Source organism: Podarcis melisellensis (assembly GCF_964234715.1).
Source record: "Podarcis melisellensis genome assembly, chromosome: 12".
Lineage (NCBI taxonomy): Eukaryota > Metazoa > Chordata > Lepidosauria > Squamata > Lacertidae > Podarcis > Podarcis melisellensis.
The window spans coordinates 5,667,320-5,684,092 of NC_138544.1; the positions used below are offsets into that span (position 1 = coordinate 5,667,320).

At 46.3% G+C, this 16,773-nt stretch overlaps 1 protein-coding gene across 2 annotated transcripts in view; it reads left to right on the plus strand.

Moving 5' to 3' along the window:
* The first annotated feature begins 6,126 nt into the window (after nt 1–6,126).
* Nucleotides 6,127–16,773, plus strand: part of ELMO1 (engulfment and cell motility 1) — a 312,564-nt gene continuing 301,917 nt past the window's right edge. Inside the window, exon 1 of one of the 2 annotated variants that reach the window (XM_081931087.1) lies at nt 6,127–6,743. The gene's annotated coding sequence lies outside the window, so the exon portion shown is untranslated. The remainder of the gene's footprint in view (nt 6,744–16,773) is intronic. The other variant, XM_081931085.1, reaches the window with a different exon arrangement.

A 16,773-nucleotide genomic window follows, 5' to 3' on the forward strand; every position in this document is an offset into this window, starting at 1 on the left:
AGTGCTTGCACTCCAGCCAGTTTCCCAGCCTTGAACACTTCTTCGGCGAGGGCGGTATTTTCCAGCCACAAACATAATCTTCCCCTATGCAAAATACAACATGACCGGAAGACAAAATGTTGCAGGGGAGGAGACGCCATCTTATAACAATATGCTATGGCAGAAGTAAGGGAAGGACAAGTATGTACTGGTATAAATAGAGCAACATCTGGGGCCTCACTGAAGTGATAAACATCCTTCGTCTCACTTCAGACCACAAGAGGCTCTCACAGTGGAGTGTTCGTACCTAAAAGGTGGGGTGGGGGTAATAACACAGAAACCAACTTGCAATCAAACCCACTTTCCTGGATTTGCTCCATTTAATTCAAGAGGACTTACTTCTGAGTATACGTGCGCTGCACTGAAAGTGTCAAGGACAAGGGTTCCTAGCTGTGTCCCAAGGAGGAACGGGAAGGCTTGTTGGAGCAGGGAGGGAAATGGTGTGAGTTTTGGAGCCGCTTGGCAGAAAGGAAACCTGGCATCTGCAAGGGCAGGCGCTTGCTTTTGGGAACTGAGTACATATCTGTGCTGCAAACAAACAATTTGACTCTGACTCCAAGAGACTGCCGCTCTGCCACATGGAGCTAAGAGCAATTGATTTATTTATTAGGAATATTTATAACTTGCCTTTCTCATTCAAAACTGAACCACTCAAGGCAGCTAGCGTTCATCAGAAATGCAAAGCTAGAATCATAAATCAAAGTTAGCCAATGGGGGATGCATAAAATTATTATTATTATTAATGATAATAATAATAATAATAATAATTTCATTTATGAATCACTTCCCATGATGCATCCCAAAGTGATTTACAATATAGGGGAAACGTATATGAAGTTAGGGGCTTTGCTCTTGCTCACCCTGCTTATCAAACCCCCCGACACTCCCCCCCCCAGTACCCCCCCCGAGTTTCCTCTTCCTAAACCATGCAGCTACAAAGCTCTTTTCACACACCCCACCCAAGCCCATTTCTGAGGCCACTTCCCTCTCCTCTTGCTTTGCTCTGCATCCCTCTTATTCAGGCCTTCCTGCTCCATTATGCAACCCATTTCCACTTCCTCTCCCTTTTCCCCAGCCACTCTCCTTACTTTTTCAACTCCTTCTTGCACACAGATCACCCCTCTCCATGCCTTCTCCCCTCTCCTGTTCTGCAGCCCCCTTTGCACGCAAACCCCAGGCTGATATATGCTACCATCTCTTTGAGATGAAGAGAATCACTAAGAGCAAGCCTGTCAGTTGGCTTATTCAATTAGAGAACATCCTCTGCTGTTTAAATCTGCCATTTTCCTCCGTGTTTCCCCGCCCTTCTTTATTCAAATCCCTGCTGTTGTTTAAAAGTGCCATTTTTCTCACTGTCCCTCTCCTCTCACTCCCATGCCTTAGCCACTGGTGTCGTGCAGCCTGCCTTCTCTTTTGTTCCCCTACCCAACCCCAATTTAAGGCAAATCTGGGATTGTGATGAGGCACTATAAATCCTCTGATGAAGGCTGCGTGACGACAGCCTTATATTTCTATGTCTATAGGAAGACAGGTCTGTATAAAAACTGTCAAACAACTCCATATATAAAAACAAGACAAAACAACAGAACATATATAAAATGCGTTCAGATCCAATACAAATACGAATTAGGATAAAGACCTCCATTTAGAAAGCAAAATTAACCAAGAGGATGCAGGTCAGAAACCTTCCCAAATAAATTTCTGTGGTGGCATATGGATGCGCTGAGGGAAGGTGGGTGTCACAAATGGAAAAGTCTTTTCGCATGTTTGTGCCAATCACACCTTAGCTGAGACATGGAAGAGGTCCTCTCCCCATAAGGCCCTTAGTAGGAACATATGGCAGCAAATGGTCCTTTAACTATTCTCTCCCCCCCCCCCATTTTTAAAATAGTTCTTCGTTTATTTTTTTCTTAATACAGAAAATAGACTATCACTCCCAATTTCAGTGCCTCAAACGCAGAAAAGAAAAAGTAAATAGTTTTACAAATATAGAACTCTTATAGCAAAGTTGGATAGCCCTAACATAAAGGATAGCAGTTGTTGGTTGTAACAGAATCCCCTGTTAATTTGACAGTGCCATGCATCTTTCCAAATATGAATCTTATTGCAGCCATATATTCCAGAATGCTGCAGGAGAGATTGTTCATTTGTAGGGATATTTGTCTACATTAGAAACACCCAACAGTCAGCTGAAAATGTTTATTTCTTTTTTTGACCTCTAGCAGTATGGAGATGTTGAGTCAATTTTTGAGTGCAATTTCCCACACCTTATTAAACCATTTTTGGAAGTTTAAGCTGCATAGAGTTTTCTAAAACCTGGTTATCAAAGTGGAGCTGCTGTCAACAGAAAACTGATGAGAGTCTTACATTGCAGGTCTCTCTCCCCCCCCCCCCCGAAAAGATTCAATACACTGGTGTTTCTGTTGCTTGTGCCCACACTAGTTTAGAGATCTCATTAACGATATAGTCCCAGAAAGTCAGAAACTTTAATACATTCCCACAACATGTATGTAGAGGAAAGACCGCTACCCCAGATCCCCTCTAATGGAAAGGAGATTTGTGAGTGTGTTTATATTCTGACTCGAGTAAAATACAATTTCTGCATGAACCGACTGCACAGGCTAACATTTAGTTTCCGGGCCCAATTCAAAGTGCTGGTTTTGACCTATAAAGCCCCAAAAGGCTCAGGATCACAATACAGTGGTGCCTCGCAAGACGAAATTAATCCGTTCCGCGAGTCTCTTTGTCTTGCGGTTTTTTCGTCTTGCGAAGCACGGCTGTTAGCGGCTTAGCGGCTATTAACGGCTTAGCGGCTTTAAGAAAAAGGAAAAAAACTCGCAAGACGTTTCGTCTTGTGAAGCAAGCCCATAGGGAAATTCGCCTAGCGAAGCGACGCAAAAACCGAAAAACCCTTTCGTCTTGCGTGTTTTTCGTTTTGCGAGGCATTCGTCTTGTGGGGCACCACTGTATCTCAAGGACTGCCTCTCCCCATATGAACCAACCTGGTCTCTGTGATCATCTTCTAAGGCCCTTCTTTGTGTGCCTCTTCCACGAGACGTTGGAGGCTGGCAACATGAGAAGGGGACTTTTCCGTGGTGACTCCCCTCTCGTGCAATGCTCTCCCCAGGCAAGCTCACCTAGTGCCCACATTATATATCTTTAGCCATCAGGTGAAACATTTCTCTTTCTATGGCCTTTTAAATGTGTTTATGGTAAGGGGTTTGGGCGACGGAGAATTATTGGCCTGTTTTCGTTTTATTATGTATTTTGTGTTCTCATTTTGTATTTGTATTTTGTGAACAGCCTTGTGACCCTTGGATGAAGGGTGGTATACAAATAATAATAAGGATAATAATAATAGGATGAAAATTTTGGTATTTTTTGGTGAAAATATTTCAGTCTTGTAAGTTTATTGGGTTTTAGGACTAATGTCTATTTCTGTGTCTTTCAGATAAAATTCTGGATGACCCTCAATGGGAATACACCAGCATTTATTTTCTGAATTTCCAGATTTTTAATCAGTTGGGTAGTGTTGGTTTTACAGGCTACTTCTCGTTGTTGTTTTAAATACACCAATAAAATAAAAGTCTTTTTATTTGTACCCAGTGTTTCATTAATGTAAGAAAATAGGTGCCTGAGTTGATAGGCCTCTTCATATAATTTTAACTGTGGCATTTTGGTCCTTTAACTATTCTGATGCCAAAATGTTTTAGGGCTTTAAATGTGGCGACTCGTGCTTTGACCAGTGCCTGCAAACAGATTGGCTGTCACATGCTCGACAAAACCTTCCCAGTCAGTCGCTTATCTGCTATACTTTCTGCACCAGCAGTGATCAAGACCGAAATGATGTCTTTAAACTAATAATTCATGACCCATAAGAACTTAAGAAGATTCCTGCTGGGTCCATTTAGTCCAGCATCGTTTTCCCATCGCTGGCCACCAGATGCTGCCACGGTGCAGGCAAGCAAGACCTCCGCAGTTGGTCTGCAGGGGCACATTCTCTCTCAACAGGGACGGTCTATTTAGCCATCAGGCCTAATAGCAGCCAATAGATAGATGGATGCACCCTCCCTTTTAAAGACATCAGCCAGCACAGCACTTTTGTGGCAGTGAATGTTATAAATTAATGATAGAATGAGTGAATAAGTACTTTGGTTTGGGTCGCCTGCATCTATTGCCAACCCATTTTGCTGGGTGACCCCCGTGGGCCGGCATCAGGGACTGGCACCACTGGGCCCCTGCCAAGGTCTACACCCAAACAGGGGGCTGATCACTGGGCCCTCAGAGCCCCCCTTCTTGCTGTCGCCCTCTCTGAGCAGGGCAGCAGGGGACAAGTGTGAGAAGGCGCATCCTTCTCCATCTGTGTCTTGGGCCAGAGGGGAAACACAAATGGGAACAAGTCTTTTTTTTTACTAGTAAGTCACTGTCTTTCAGACCCTGTCAGGTGGCCTCCAGGGTGTATGGACAGGATAATGTAGACTCTCTATGCAAACAAATCCGGATGAATGTTCACTGTTGTATAACCTCCCCGGAAACAAAGGAGAACAAATGCACAAGAAAGCGGGTGTCGTAAAACCGCCACGCAACCTTTGTGCATGCGAGCCAGGATTAATGCTCAAAACACAGATCCCACGGACTTAAAAAGGGACCCAAGAGTAGGCAAATGTTCAACACAATTTTAAAATCACTTGATTCCAGAACCTGACTACTTTATAGCCCGTTCACTAACAGCACAGTATTTCTGATCTACTTGTGAGTACCCTAGTTTCAGTGTCCTCATTGAGAGCCAGTGTGGTGTAGTGGTTAAGAGCGGTGGACTTGTAATCTGGTGAACCGGGTTTGCGTCTCCGCTCCTCCACATGCAGCTGCTGGGTGGCCTTGGGCCAGTCACACTTCTCTGAAGTCTCTCAGCCCCACTCACCTCACAGAGTGTTTGTTGTGGGGGAGGAAGGGAAAGGAGAATGTTAGCCGCTTTGAGACTCGTTAAAGGGAGTGAAAGGCAGGATATCAAATCCAAACTCTTCTTCTTCTTCATTGCAGGACTCAGCAGGGAGAATGGGACCAAGACTAGGATGATCTGATTCTGCCTGCCGTTGTTGGCCTCCCTGCCTTCTGCTCTGCCAACCCCAGTGGGACCAGCCAGCCAGGTCTTGGTGAGGTCTAGGTCTGTTGAGTGCCTGGATGAGAGACCTTCCACTCAGCCATGCCTTCTTTTCAGGATTTACAGTACTCCAATCCATTCCACAGCAATGGAGTGTGCAGATTCAGAGTTCTATCCTTAGGGCTCTTTCCTGCAAAGCTCGGGTTCCCGCAATCCTGCTAATGCCTCTAATGTGTGGATGGTGGTCTTTGGCTCACAAAACAATTGACACCTGGAGAATAAGCTTCCTAAGTACAGTGGTACCTCAGGTTAAGAACTTAATTTGTTCCGGAGGTCCGTTCTTAACCTGAGGTACCTCCCGCTGCCGCTGTGTCACGATTTCTGTTCTTATCCTGAAGCAAAGTTCTTAACCCGAGGCACTATTTCTGGGTTAGCGGAGTCTGTAACCTGAAGCGTATGTAACCCGAGGTACCACTGTAAACCATAGATGTGTTTGGGAGGTATGTGCGTTCATCTGACTTAATTTTATTCATTTATTTCACTGAGCAATCTCTACTACATCTACGCACTTGCCTACTCTCGCCTTTCACACTCTGTCTCATGTACGTGTGAACTATGGAGTTCCTGAAAATTAAAAAAGAAATGGCCAGAGTTCCGCCTGCGCCTTTCACGAACAGCTTAACGTGTAGTAAAACAGCAGCTGAAGCTTTTCACAGCATGGAGATAAACACCCATCACTTGCTAGGAGGGGCAAAGCACGCCTTGCAAGGCTCAACTACAGCGATGGCTGGCTGCAAACAAATTTGAAATTGGAGGTATATAAATACATATCCCCTCGGGGTCCCTTCCAAGTCCACAATAATTCTATATATGCGACATAATGTGCTCACTGCCGCCCTCGCTTGCTAAGGATCCGCGCTGCTGCTGAGCTGCGCTTGCACGCGCCTCCAAAATGCAAGTGTTATCTTGGGTCAAGCCCACGTAAGCGCAGCGAGTGTTTTGGGCAGTCGCTGCCCGCAAATCCCCCCCGGCCACCCTCCAAAGTCGAATGGGAAGCGGCTGCAGCCTGCGCGACACTCTTCCGGCTTGCAGAAGCATTTTCCAGCAAAACACACTCAGAGGGGCTCGTTGCTTTGCTTTTATTTTTAAAGGTGCCTTCCGAGACAGAGAGCCGAGCCGCGAACCGTTACGCGCCGCTTTCTTTCCGCCAAGGCCTGGCAAGTTGGAAGGGTCCGCCGTCCCCGGGATCCGCGTCGTTGCGCAAAGCCTGCAAAGCTCCGCGGTACTTGGAAGGAACATGCCTTTAGGATCGCGCCGGATCAGCGATTTAAATCCGTGAAGACCGAAGGCGGATGCATGGCGAAAAGCAGCAGCAGCAGCAACTCTCCGTCTCCAAAGAAACGATGAGTTTTTAAGAGATCATCTTGGGGGGGGGGGGAGGCTTCTTTGCAGATGCAAATCGCGTCTCCGGCCAGCAGGAGGAAGGAAGAGGAAGTGCGGGCGGCGGCGGCGGCGAGGCTTCTGTGCTGCGCGCGTTGGAGTCTGATGATGGGATAGAAAGAGAAAGAGAGAGTCGCGAAGACAAGCAGCCGAACCAGCCGCGGTAAGAGGCCAACTTCCCCGGCGCAGGAGGCGCTGCCCCTCCAGCCTCTGCGGCAGCGCAGCCAACTTCCTCCTCCGCGCCGGGATCCCCGGGCTGCTTGCTGGGCTTCGCGGCTTAGGATTGCGGGCAGGAGGGGCAGAGGGGGCTGGCAAGATTGCACGCGCTTCTCCGGGGACGGGCGCTTGCTTGCCCGGGGGCGCGGGCTGCTGCTGCTGCTGCCCTGGACGGGGAGGTGCAGCTGCGGGTTTCTTTTGCGCGGAGGCTGCCGTCCGCTCGGGAGCAAGTCCCGCGGAGTTGGCTGGGGGGGGGGGTTGACCCTTCTCCCCGCCGTGGGGACCTGACGCGCTCTACCTGCCGTGGGAAATGCGGCCCCTTTGCCGGGGGGGGGGCGGGAGGCAGGGGAGCTGATCCTGCAAAGAAGTGCGGGGTGGGGGGCCGCCCGCAGGGAAGATTGGAGAGGAGAGCTGCGGAGTTGCGCGGCTGCGGGGGCGGCGCCTCTCCCCGGGATGGGTGGTCGCAGGTGGCCTCCCCTTCCTCCTTTCTGGCACGCCTCGGGCGGGGGCGGGCGGCTGCTCCGGAGCTGCCGGGGAGGGCGATGGAGGCGTCCGCGCAGCAGCCAAACGGGGGGGGGGGCGGGAAGGTGTGTGCGGGGGGGGGGATCTGTTCCGTCTGGGCGAGAGACCCGGACAGGCGCCCGAGGGCGAGGAAGAGGGGGGGGAGGAAGGAGGACGCTGCTGCAATTGGGGAGGAAGCGCGCCTCTCCCCCCCCCGCGCGCGTGGGGCGCTTGCCGGGGTCGGGGGCGGGCGGGCGCGCCTCCGGGGGGCGGCGTTGCCCTAGATCAGCGGCTTCGGGGCTCCTCTCTCGCCCCTCTTCTCCCTTCTCACGAGCTCTTCTCCCTCCTCTCCACCCTTCCACCAGCCGGTCTCCAGGGGCTTTCCCCTTTTCCGCGCCTCTGCACCTGACTTCCCCGGCCCGCACGTGTGAAACGACCCCAGCCTGATGCGGGTCAAGACAAAAACCGCCTTACCAGGCTAGCTAGAAACGGGAGAGGGGGATGCCGCTAAGTTGTGGGGTTAGGAAATAGCTCAGGGACAGGCTCTTGCTATATGGCATCCTAAACGAGGACAAAATTCTGGGGCCCCCCACTAAATATTTTTTTTATTTTGACGCACATTCCTTTTGGTACAGTTGCTTTTTGAATTGATCTTCTCAGTAGGTTCCTGCATTAAATATTTTATTTTATTTTGCACCCCCTTGGCTTGGCACCCTGGGGCATAGTTGGCAACTTTTCCCTTTTCTTGCAAGGAATCGTATTTGGAATAAGGGAATTTCCCTTAAAAAAGGGGAAAGTTGGCAGCTATGTCCTGCGGGGGGGTGGGGTGGACTCCCTTCATGGCCTTAAACCTGATGCTGGCACCTTACCTGCCCCCACAAAGTAGGGATATTTTATAAAGCAGACAATTTATGTAACAGAAAGGTAGCTGATGGCATTTTGATGCCTAAGGGAGATTTGCAAGCGGGTGGATAAGGAGCTGAGCACTTGACCCCCGTTACCTTATTTCTTGTCAACTGGGTCTTGCCCTTGCCTCCTTACAGGTAAGCCCAGCCCTGGGTATAAATGTTGGTGGTGCTTGATATTTATGCCGCTTACAGGCCAGAATGGCTTCCAAGTGGCTTGCAAGCATGACATCAGTTATAAAACCCAAAATTAATGCAATTTCAGCAAAAAGTTTAAAACACCCAGGTTTAAAATAAACAGTAAAACACAGACATATATTGAGAGAGACCTTTTTACTTGGAAGCAAGCCCCATTGAACTCAGTGGAATTTGCAGTGCAACCCTCAATGGGAGCAAGCATCATGCCTCAGTGGCGTAGCGTGGGTTGTCAGCATCCGGGGCAAGGCAAGTAATTTGCACCCCCTAACCCGTGGATTTACGCCCCCTAACCCGTGGATTTGTGCCCCCTAACCCCCAGATGTTGCGCCCGGTGCGGCCAGCCCCCCTGCACCCCCCACGCTACGCCACTGTCATGCCTTGATTTCTCTGTATCATTAGTTAAAAGCTTCCCGCTCCATCTCCTGAAAATCTCTTGCTCCTTCAAAAGAGGCTGCCTTCCCCCCCTTGCGGCTTTGTCTGCTTTCAATAGCCTTCCAAAACACTTGCATGGTGCCAACTTCTGTTTTCTTCAAGGCCCTCCTTTCCTGTGAAGCCTTTGGGTCCAGGCCTCTTGTGCCCATCCATTCCCCCCTTGCCCCCAAGTATTATTTGAATTTCAGTGCTAGCTGCTTGGCCCAGGACCCTGCCCTTTGGTACGCTCTGAAGTGTACTCTGCACACCATATTAAAAAATCCCCAGTTTACAATATATATATACTATCTTGATTATGCTGGAAAGTTCAATAAGTTCATGAACTGCATGTGACACCCATCTTTCAGCGAATAAAGAGATATGTCACTTACTCAATCACAACAAAAATTTGCAAATAATAATATAGTTTTATTCTGCTGCAGCTGTATGGAATTGAGTGACTGGGCAGCGAGAGGCAGGTGAAAGGTACCAGCAGAAATTCATGCAAGAGCTGGCATTGAAAACCAAAAATCAGTTGCATTCATCTAGTTGAGTTTGCAGTACCAGCAATTACTTACGATATTTCTGACTAAAAAGCTAAACTTTCATTCCAGGGCGTGACTCCCTACAAAGAGAATTTTGATAACCACAGTTTTTTTATCAGTTACAGGGTTTTGTGATACATATTTTTACTTAAGTTGCTTTTGCACTTCTATGGTTTTTTGGTGTGTATTTAAAACATCTGAAGTATGCAGTTTAAAAGTATAGTCTGGGTAAAGTTAAACACTTCACCGCCCCCCGCCATTATTTAGTGGGAGAGATTAAAGGATATGTTAAACTCATACACTGAACTCAATTACACTTTGGCTGGATATTGTCCTGTGAGTATATCAGAACTTCACCCACAATTGTAATTATTTTTCTTTATTTCTTTTCCACTACTGGGGGGGGGGAGAGTCCCAAAACATCACTTGTATTTTCTAGTGCTGTCTACTGAAACCATTTGAATTTCTCTTCTTCCATTTATGTGTTTTTTTGTAATTGGCAAGTTCTGAGTAGGCCATATTGTTGGGGAATGGCCTGTTCAAGTAAAATTTAAAAGGACCTTTTAGACTGATTTGTGCATTTTGAAATATTGAATGGACCGAGTCAGCAGTTGCATGGGTGGGCTCTGTAAATGTATAGAGGAATAATTTGGTTTTTCGTCACTTGTTATCTATAAGTATTTTTCTATTTCGACATGCACACGTCACTTTATCACTTTATCACTTAGGGCGAATCCATTCTAATAATTTGCTGTTTCTTACAAGTATTAAGATATTCTCCTTCCATAGGATAACGATGTCTGACTTTAAGTCTGACTCATAAATTATTTCATGGCGACTAATTAGGGCAGCGAGATCTTTGAACCTTCCAGGAGCAGCCGGCCCCGTGCTGTCAGCATCAAGCAGAATGAAGAGTGAGGTTTGTCACAGGCAGAGAGTTTTCTGCCCCTTCCACTTCCGTGATATCATGCTAAGCAGGAAAAATGTGCTCAGAGTCTCTTTTCAATTCTGTAAAATTCACAGAACGACCTACAGAAAGCAGATATTGTAGAAAGCTTTGTTTCATTTTACTGCCATGGATGTCAACAGCCTCTACAGCCTCTTTATTCCCAGGGATTTCTGTTCAATAAAACTGCCCTGGAGCAAGGGGCTTGCGCACTCTCTTGCCTGTGATGCATCCATACCTTCTGGTGGCGCATGTAATGTGCCTCTCTCATCGTAAGGGAGGCATTTCTGGCCTCCTCCTCAGGTTATCAGGGTGCACATTTTCCCCTGGGTGTCTAGTGGGAGAAGGAAACTAACTAGACGGTTGGTTTCTTCTTGAGACAACGGTGCATGTAACAGCACTTCCTCACAGGGCTCTTTCTGTGGCAAACCTCTGTGTGCTTGTGTGGCGCCGCTCCACCCTTCCTTCCGCCTTTTGTTTGCTGAAATCTCTTGGATTGTGCAGTTTGAGCTCTTGCCGTGAGGGCTTTGGCTATTTTCTTTTGCTTTTAGGATGTGATCTCATGCTTTCCATGCCGACAATCAAGTGATCCACTGCCCCCCTCCCTTTGCCCTGGCATTCTCAAAGGAATCCATGAGCAACGTTAGGTCTGCATTTGAAGAGCGAAGGCCCTTGCAGCACACTTACGAGAGAGTAGGTCCCATTGAACTTGGTAGGACTTCTTTCAGGGGAGCTGGGTGTAGGATTGTATCGCAGGGGGACATGGTGTTCCAGCACTGCTTTGAAAATCAGGATGTCCTTTGTGTTCGGTGGGCCTTTGAAGTTACTGAATGAGAAAGACGGCTAAAATAAAGGAACATCTGGAGGCCCTGCTGCCTCCCAGCTTTGGGTAATTAAGACCATTCCACCAAGACCTTCTAAAATATCCCTTCGCTAAAATATCCCTGAGACCCTGGAGAATGCCTGTTGGGCTTGGTTGGGGGGAAAAATAGCCGTATGCAGATATGTGGCCATTTCCTATGAGGGTAATTTGGTCTGGGCCATGTTGCACCATGCTTTGAAGACACACTGAAGCTTTCCGTGACATTGGAGACAAGGCCCCAGTCTGCAGGGAGAACCAGGCCTTATCTGTGGTGACCAGTCAAAATCTGTGAATCCCTGAGTTGATTTCCCACAACAAACTTCTTGAATAAAAACAGCGTGCCTTAGAAGGGGCTATGCACAGCCCTTTTCTGACACAGTTTTCTGCATCCTCGGAGGGTTTCCTGTCTCCATGTAATGGGTGAGCATTCAGACATGCAACCCCTTACTTCAGCATTGAGTGGTGCAGTTCAGGAATAATGAGGATTTTATTTACATAAACCAGCTCCCATCATTGTCTGTTGCCTTCAGTTGAGAGTGTTTGGAGCAGATTGGCTAATGGCGGCCAACTTTCTCCCAAAGCCTCTTACCAGATTGTTGCAAGTTGCTGCTTTCTTTGAACGTCTCTGTGCTTTGCTGTCAAAACAAGCAATTCCATGTTTCCTTTATTTGGTCCTGGAATCACTCCATTCCTTCCCTTCTGTGACCCTGTTATTGTTTGGCGTTGGTTGTTGAGGAGCAAGTTGCTCCTTGTTGTAAACTGGCACGGTTGAAGAAAATTGATAAGTTTGCGTTCTTTTAAGTAGAAAAAAGTATGTCAATTATAAGATAGTATTTTCCTAAATCCTGGTTGTCTGACAGCAGGTTACAGGAAATCTCACTTCCACCTTAGGAGGCCGTTCACCAGTTCACTTGTAGAATGTTCAGCAAAGGAAGAACAAGTTCAGTATGAATCAGGAACCATGCCTAGAGGACAAGACATTTTGCATCTTTCAGCCTATTTTTGTTACTTTTTTTATGAGAGCTGATTAATTAATGTTGTGCCTGACCTTTTAAGAGCAAAAATGCAGCACTTCCATTACAATAGATTTAGATTTGTGTAGCTATAAGAACATTCCCTGTACAGTGGTGCCTCGCAAGACAAAATTAATCCGTTTCGCGAGTCTCTTCGTCTTGTGGTTTTTTCGTCTTGCGAAGCACGGCTATTAGCGGCTTAGCGGCTGTTAGCGGCTATTAGCGGCTGTTAGCGGCTATTAGCGGCTTAGCGGCTTTAAGAAAAAGGAAACAAACTCGCAAGAACTCGCAAGACGTTTCGTCTTGCGAAGCAAGCCCATAGGGAAAATCGTCTAGCGAAGCGACGCAAAAAACGAAAAACCCTTTCGTCTTGCGCGTTTTTCGTTTTGCGAGGCATTCGTCTTGCGGGGCACCACTGTACTGAATATGCTTTTAAAAAAGAAGACGAATTTGTGGCAAAAAGGGAAACGTTATGTGTGTGCTTTTAAAGTACTAAAGATATCTGTTTAGTTTCCCCTTTACTTTCTGCTTCTGGAAGTCTCCTGCCCACCCCCCTCCTTCCTGCCCAGTTTAAGTCAGCTGAGCAATAAACTTTTAAGACCTGGAATATTGGTAGAAATCAAGTGCAATATAATACTATGTATTGCACCGCTTGAGGATACCAGCTCTGTTCATATCACAACCCTGGGTTTAAAAGGCAAGCGAATTTACTGCAAAGGCTGTAACTTTATCCTCTATTTAGTTCTCTGTGGTAGCTTGCTACCAGGGTGCCGCTATATTTGTAAAGTCCATTTTGAAAGTGTTAAAAGTGTGATTTATTGATATGCTGGCATCTTTAAAGTTGAACCACCGTGCTTTTGAATAGGAAGTGAAACAGGAAAAGAAATGTACTGCGGAAGCAGTTTCCAAATATTTTGTTCTGGTTTCTATTAATAAAATTTTATTTTGTGCCTGTTTGCTAGTTTGAGACACAATTTCTACTCCTTTTTTCATTTTTATGCTGTAAACCTCCCTGGGATCAATGAATAATGGGTGGTGTAAAAATTTAATGTAGCTTGTTGAAAAACCTTCCTTTTAAAAGTTCACCACAATCCAAAACTGGATCTTTAACTTCTATTTGAGATGCTTTCATGTCTCCTACCACATTCTTTCAAATGTGAACTCAATGCGTTACTTCTGAGTAGATATTCATACCTGTAAAAAGAGAATTTTTTTTGTTTCAGTCAGGGGTGGTGAACCTGTGACTCCAAATGTTCTGGAGCAGGGGTCAGCAACCTTTTTTATCCGTGGGCTGGTCCACCGTCCCTCAGACCATGTGGTGGGCTGGACTATATTTTGAAAAAAAATATGAACAAATTCCTATGCCCCACAAATAACCCAGAGATGCATTTTAAATAAAAGCACACATTCTACTCATGTAAAAACACGCTGATTCCCAGACCGTCTGCGGGCCGGATTTAGAAGGCAATTGGGCCGCATCTGGCCCCCGGGCCTTAAGTTGCCTACCCATGTTCTGGAGCAGCAGTTCTCAACTTGTGGGTCTCCAGATGTTGGACTACAACTCCCATCATCCCTGAGCTCTGGCTTTGCTAGCTGGGGTGATGGGAGTTGTAGTTCAACAACATCTGGGCACCCACAGGTTGAGAAAGGCTGTGGAGAGTCTGGTCTCCATCTTCTGTTGTCCTTAGCCAGCCAAGCCAGTGGCTACGGATGATGGACAGCATTAGAAACTCAGCCATAGAATTTCCTCACCAAATGGCACCTTAAACTCAGGTTATGGTCACCACAAAAAGGTGCGCTTTTGTGATGGAGTTCTATTATTATTAATACTGTATTATTATATTTATTGATTTCATTTCTATACCTCTTTAGATGTTAAAGAACAAATCTTAAAGTAGTTTGCAATGCATTAAAACATGAAATAAAACAAATGACAATATTTCAGATCCTTCTCTAAGTGACATTTTGCTTTCCTGGCATCCAGAGATCTCCACTTGGTCGGAGTTGGACCTGCGCCAGTTGCAAAATGCACTTGGCGCCTGGCTAATTTCTAACACTGCCTGGGAGTATAGTTCCACTGGCAGCTGGAGGGTCATAGGTCCCCATCCTTGGTTTCGTACATTCCTTTCATTAAGGCAGCCTTCACTAGTCTGGACACCCTCCAGATAACTTGGGCTGCAGTCCCAGCCAGTGAGTACTACTTTACAATGATTTGCTCTATAATTTTTATATCACCCTGGGATCCATGGTATTCAGTAAATAGAAGCTAGTTTTGAATCCCAGTTCAGCTGCAGAGCTTAGAATCAAAGCTTGTAAAACACTTTAAAATTATTATTAATACTGCTGCTGGGACTGCTGGGATAGCTCAGTCAGTGGAGCATGAGACTCTTAATCTCAGGGCTGTGGGTTCGAGTCCCACATTGGGCAAAATATTCCTTCATTGCAGGGGGTTGGACTAGATGACCCTGGTGGTCCCTTCCAGTTCTAGGATTTTATTATGATTCTTTTTAAAAGAGGCGTGGGGAGACAATACTTCACACACCTCAATTGCCTCCCCCTCTTCCCGCTTCCACTCTCCCTCTGTCACACAGGGTAGTAGTAGTAGTAGTAGTAGTAGTAGTAATAATAATAATAATAATAATAATAATAATAATAATAATAATAATTTCACCTGTTGTCCCTCTGCCACACAGTAAGCTGTTCTCCCACAGAAGCTGACCTCTGTGGAAAAAAAACTCTGGGCTGTGCAGTCGGGGAGGCAAACTCGGCATGTGTACCAGGCACTTATAACTAATTCCAGCTTCTTTACTGGAAATATGAAAAAAAGAAAGAAAAAAGCCTGATGGGCACTTAACTAATTTAATGCAAGTAGTTCATTTTGGCATGAATGTGTAGGATGTTCTAGCTGTTGCATCATTGCTCGACTATATTTTGTCTCTCGATTGCAATGCGTAGGAGTCCCCCTTGTGTACTCGCAAATAAGACAGGAATGTAAAAATACAATTTTTGTGTGGAGTGAACTGCACAGCCCTTAAAATATGACAAAGCCCCCCGTCCGAAAGCCTTGCCATCTAAATACCGTCAAAATAACACGGACGTGGAAGGAGGAAAGAAAAAAGATGTATGGAAAGTAAATGAAACATGCACCCTATATGAAGCATGTTGGAAATCACCTTTAAGGCATTTTTTAATAAAAAAAAGATAGGATATAAATATTTCAACAGAAATATTTTTTTGGGAAGTGAAAATAAACTTCGCATCGGAGGAAAACACATTAAAAAATGATAAATTGTGAAGGAATGTTAAATAGACAGTTATACACAGGGCTTCTTTTTCCCCCATCCAGAACTCACCGGACCTCAGCTCTGGCACCTTTCAGGTGGAGAACAAGGGAGAAGTTAATGGTGAGGTCCAACACCTCTTTTTCTAGAAAAATAGCACAGGTTATATTGTTGTTGTTTAGTCGTGTCCGACTCTTCGTGACCCCATGGACCAGAGCACACCAGGCACTCCTGTCTTCCACTGCTTCCTATAGTTTGGTCAAACTCATGCTGGTAGCTTCGAGAAAACTATCCAACCATCTCGTCCTCTGTCGTCCCCTTTTCCTTGTGCCCTCCATCTTTCCCAACATCAAGGTCTTTTCCAGGGAGTCTTCTCTTCTCGTGAGGTGGCCAAGGTATTGGAGCCTCAGCTTCACGATCTGTCCTTCCAGTGAGCACTCAGGGCTGATTTCCTTAAGAATGGATACGCTTGATCTTCTTGCAGTCCATGGGACTCTCAAGAGTCTCCTCCAGCACCATAATTCAAAAGCATCCATTTTTTGGCGATCAGCCTTCTTTATGGTCCAGCTCTCACTTCCATACATCACTACTGGGAGAACCATAGCTTTTACTATACAGACCTTTGTTGGCAAGGTGATGTCTCCGCTTTTGAAGATGCTGTCTAGGTTTAATAATCCAACACTATTGCATACCTATAGGATAATCCTGAATCTCATTCAAGGTGGCTTTGCAAAATACCTCCCTGATGATACACCAGGTCCAGCTCTCACTTCCATACATCACTACTGGGAAAACAGGTTATATAGTTCTTGACTATAAGTGAGCTGTGCAAGATCCCAGGGATTCCAGGCACTTACCCAGAGTTCGTTTTTTCGTTTTGGAAAGGAGACACAGGTGGCTTTAGGATATATTGTTTATTTACACATCTATACCACCTGAGCCTACCAGGAGGTCCTGCTTCTCCCATAGCCACAGCCTCGGATTCCAGCCGAAATCAAGGCAGGCTTCCTCTCTCTGCGTTTCAGAGATTTCGCATCCAGCGTATAGCACACATCACTCTCAACTCTGCCTTTTTGTCTTTCTGTCTACCAGACGGTTGAGGGAGAAAAGCCCACCCATTTGCTCTCTGGCACAGAGCCACTTCCTTTGTTCCCTAGGCGACCCTTACTTAGTGGGCCATTACCAGGCCGGCCTAGCTATTCCAGCAATCCAATCCATGCGGGATCCAGGAATTAGAAAGCGGGGCTCAGGCATACAGCCCACCCACTCCTCAAACGCATAACAGTTACTTAGTTAATGCACAGGTGTCTAATAT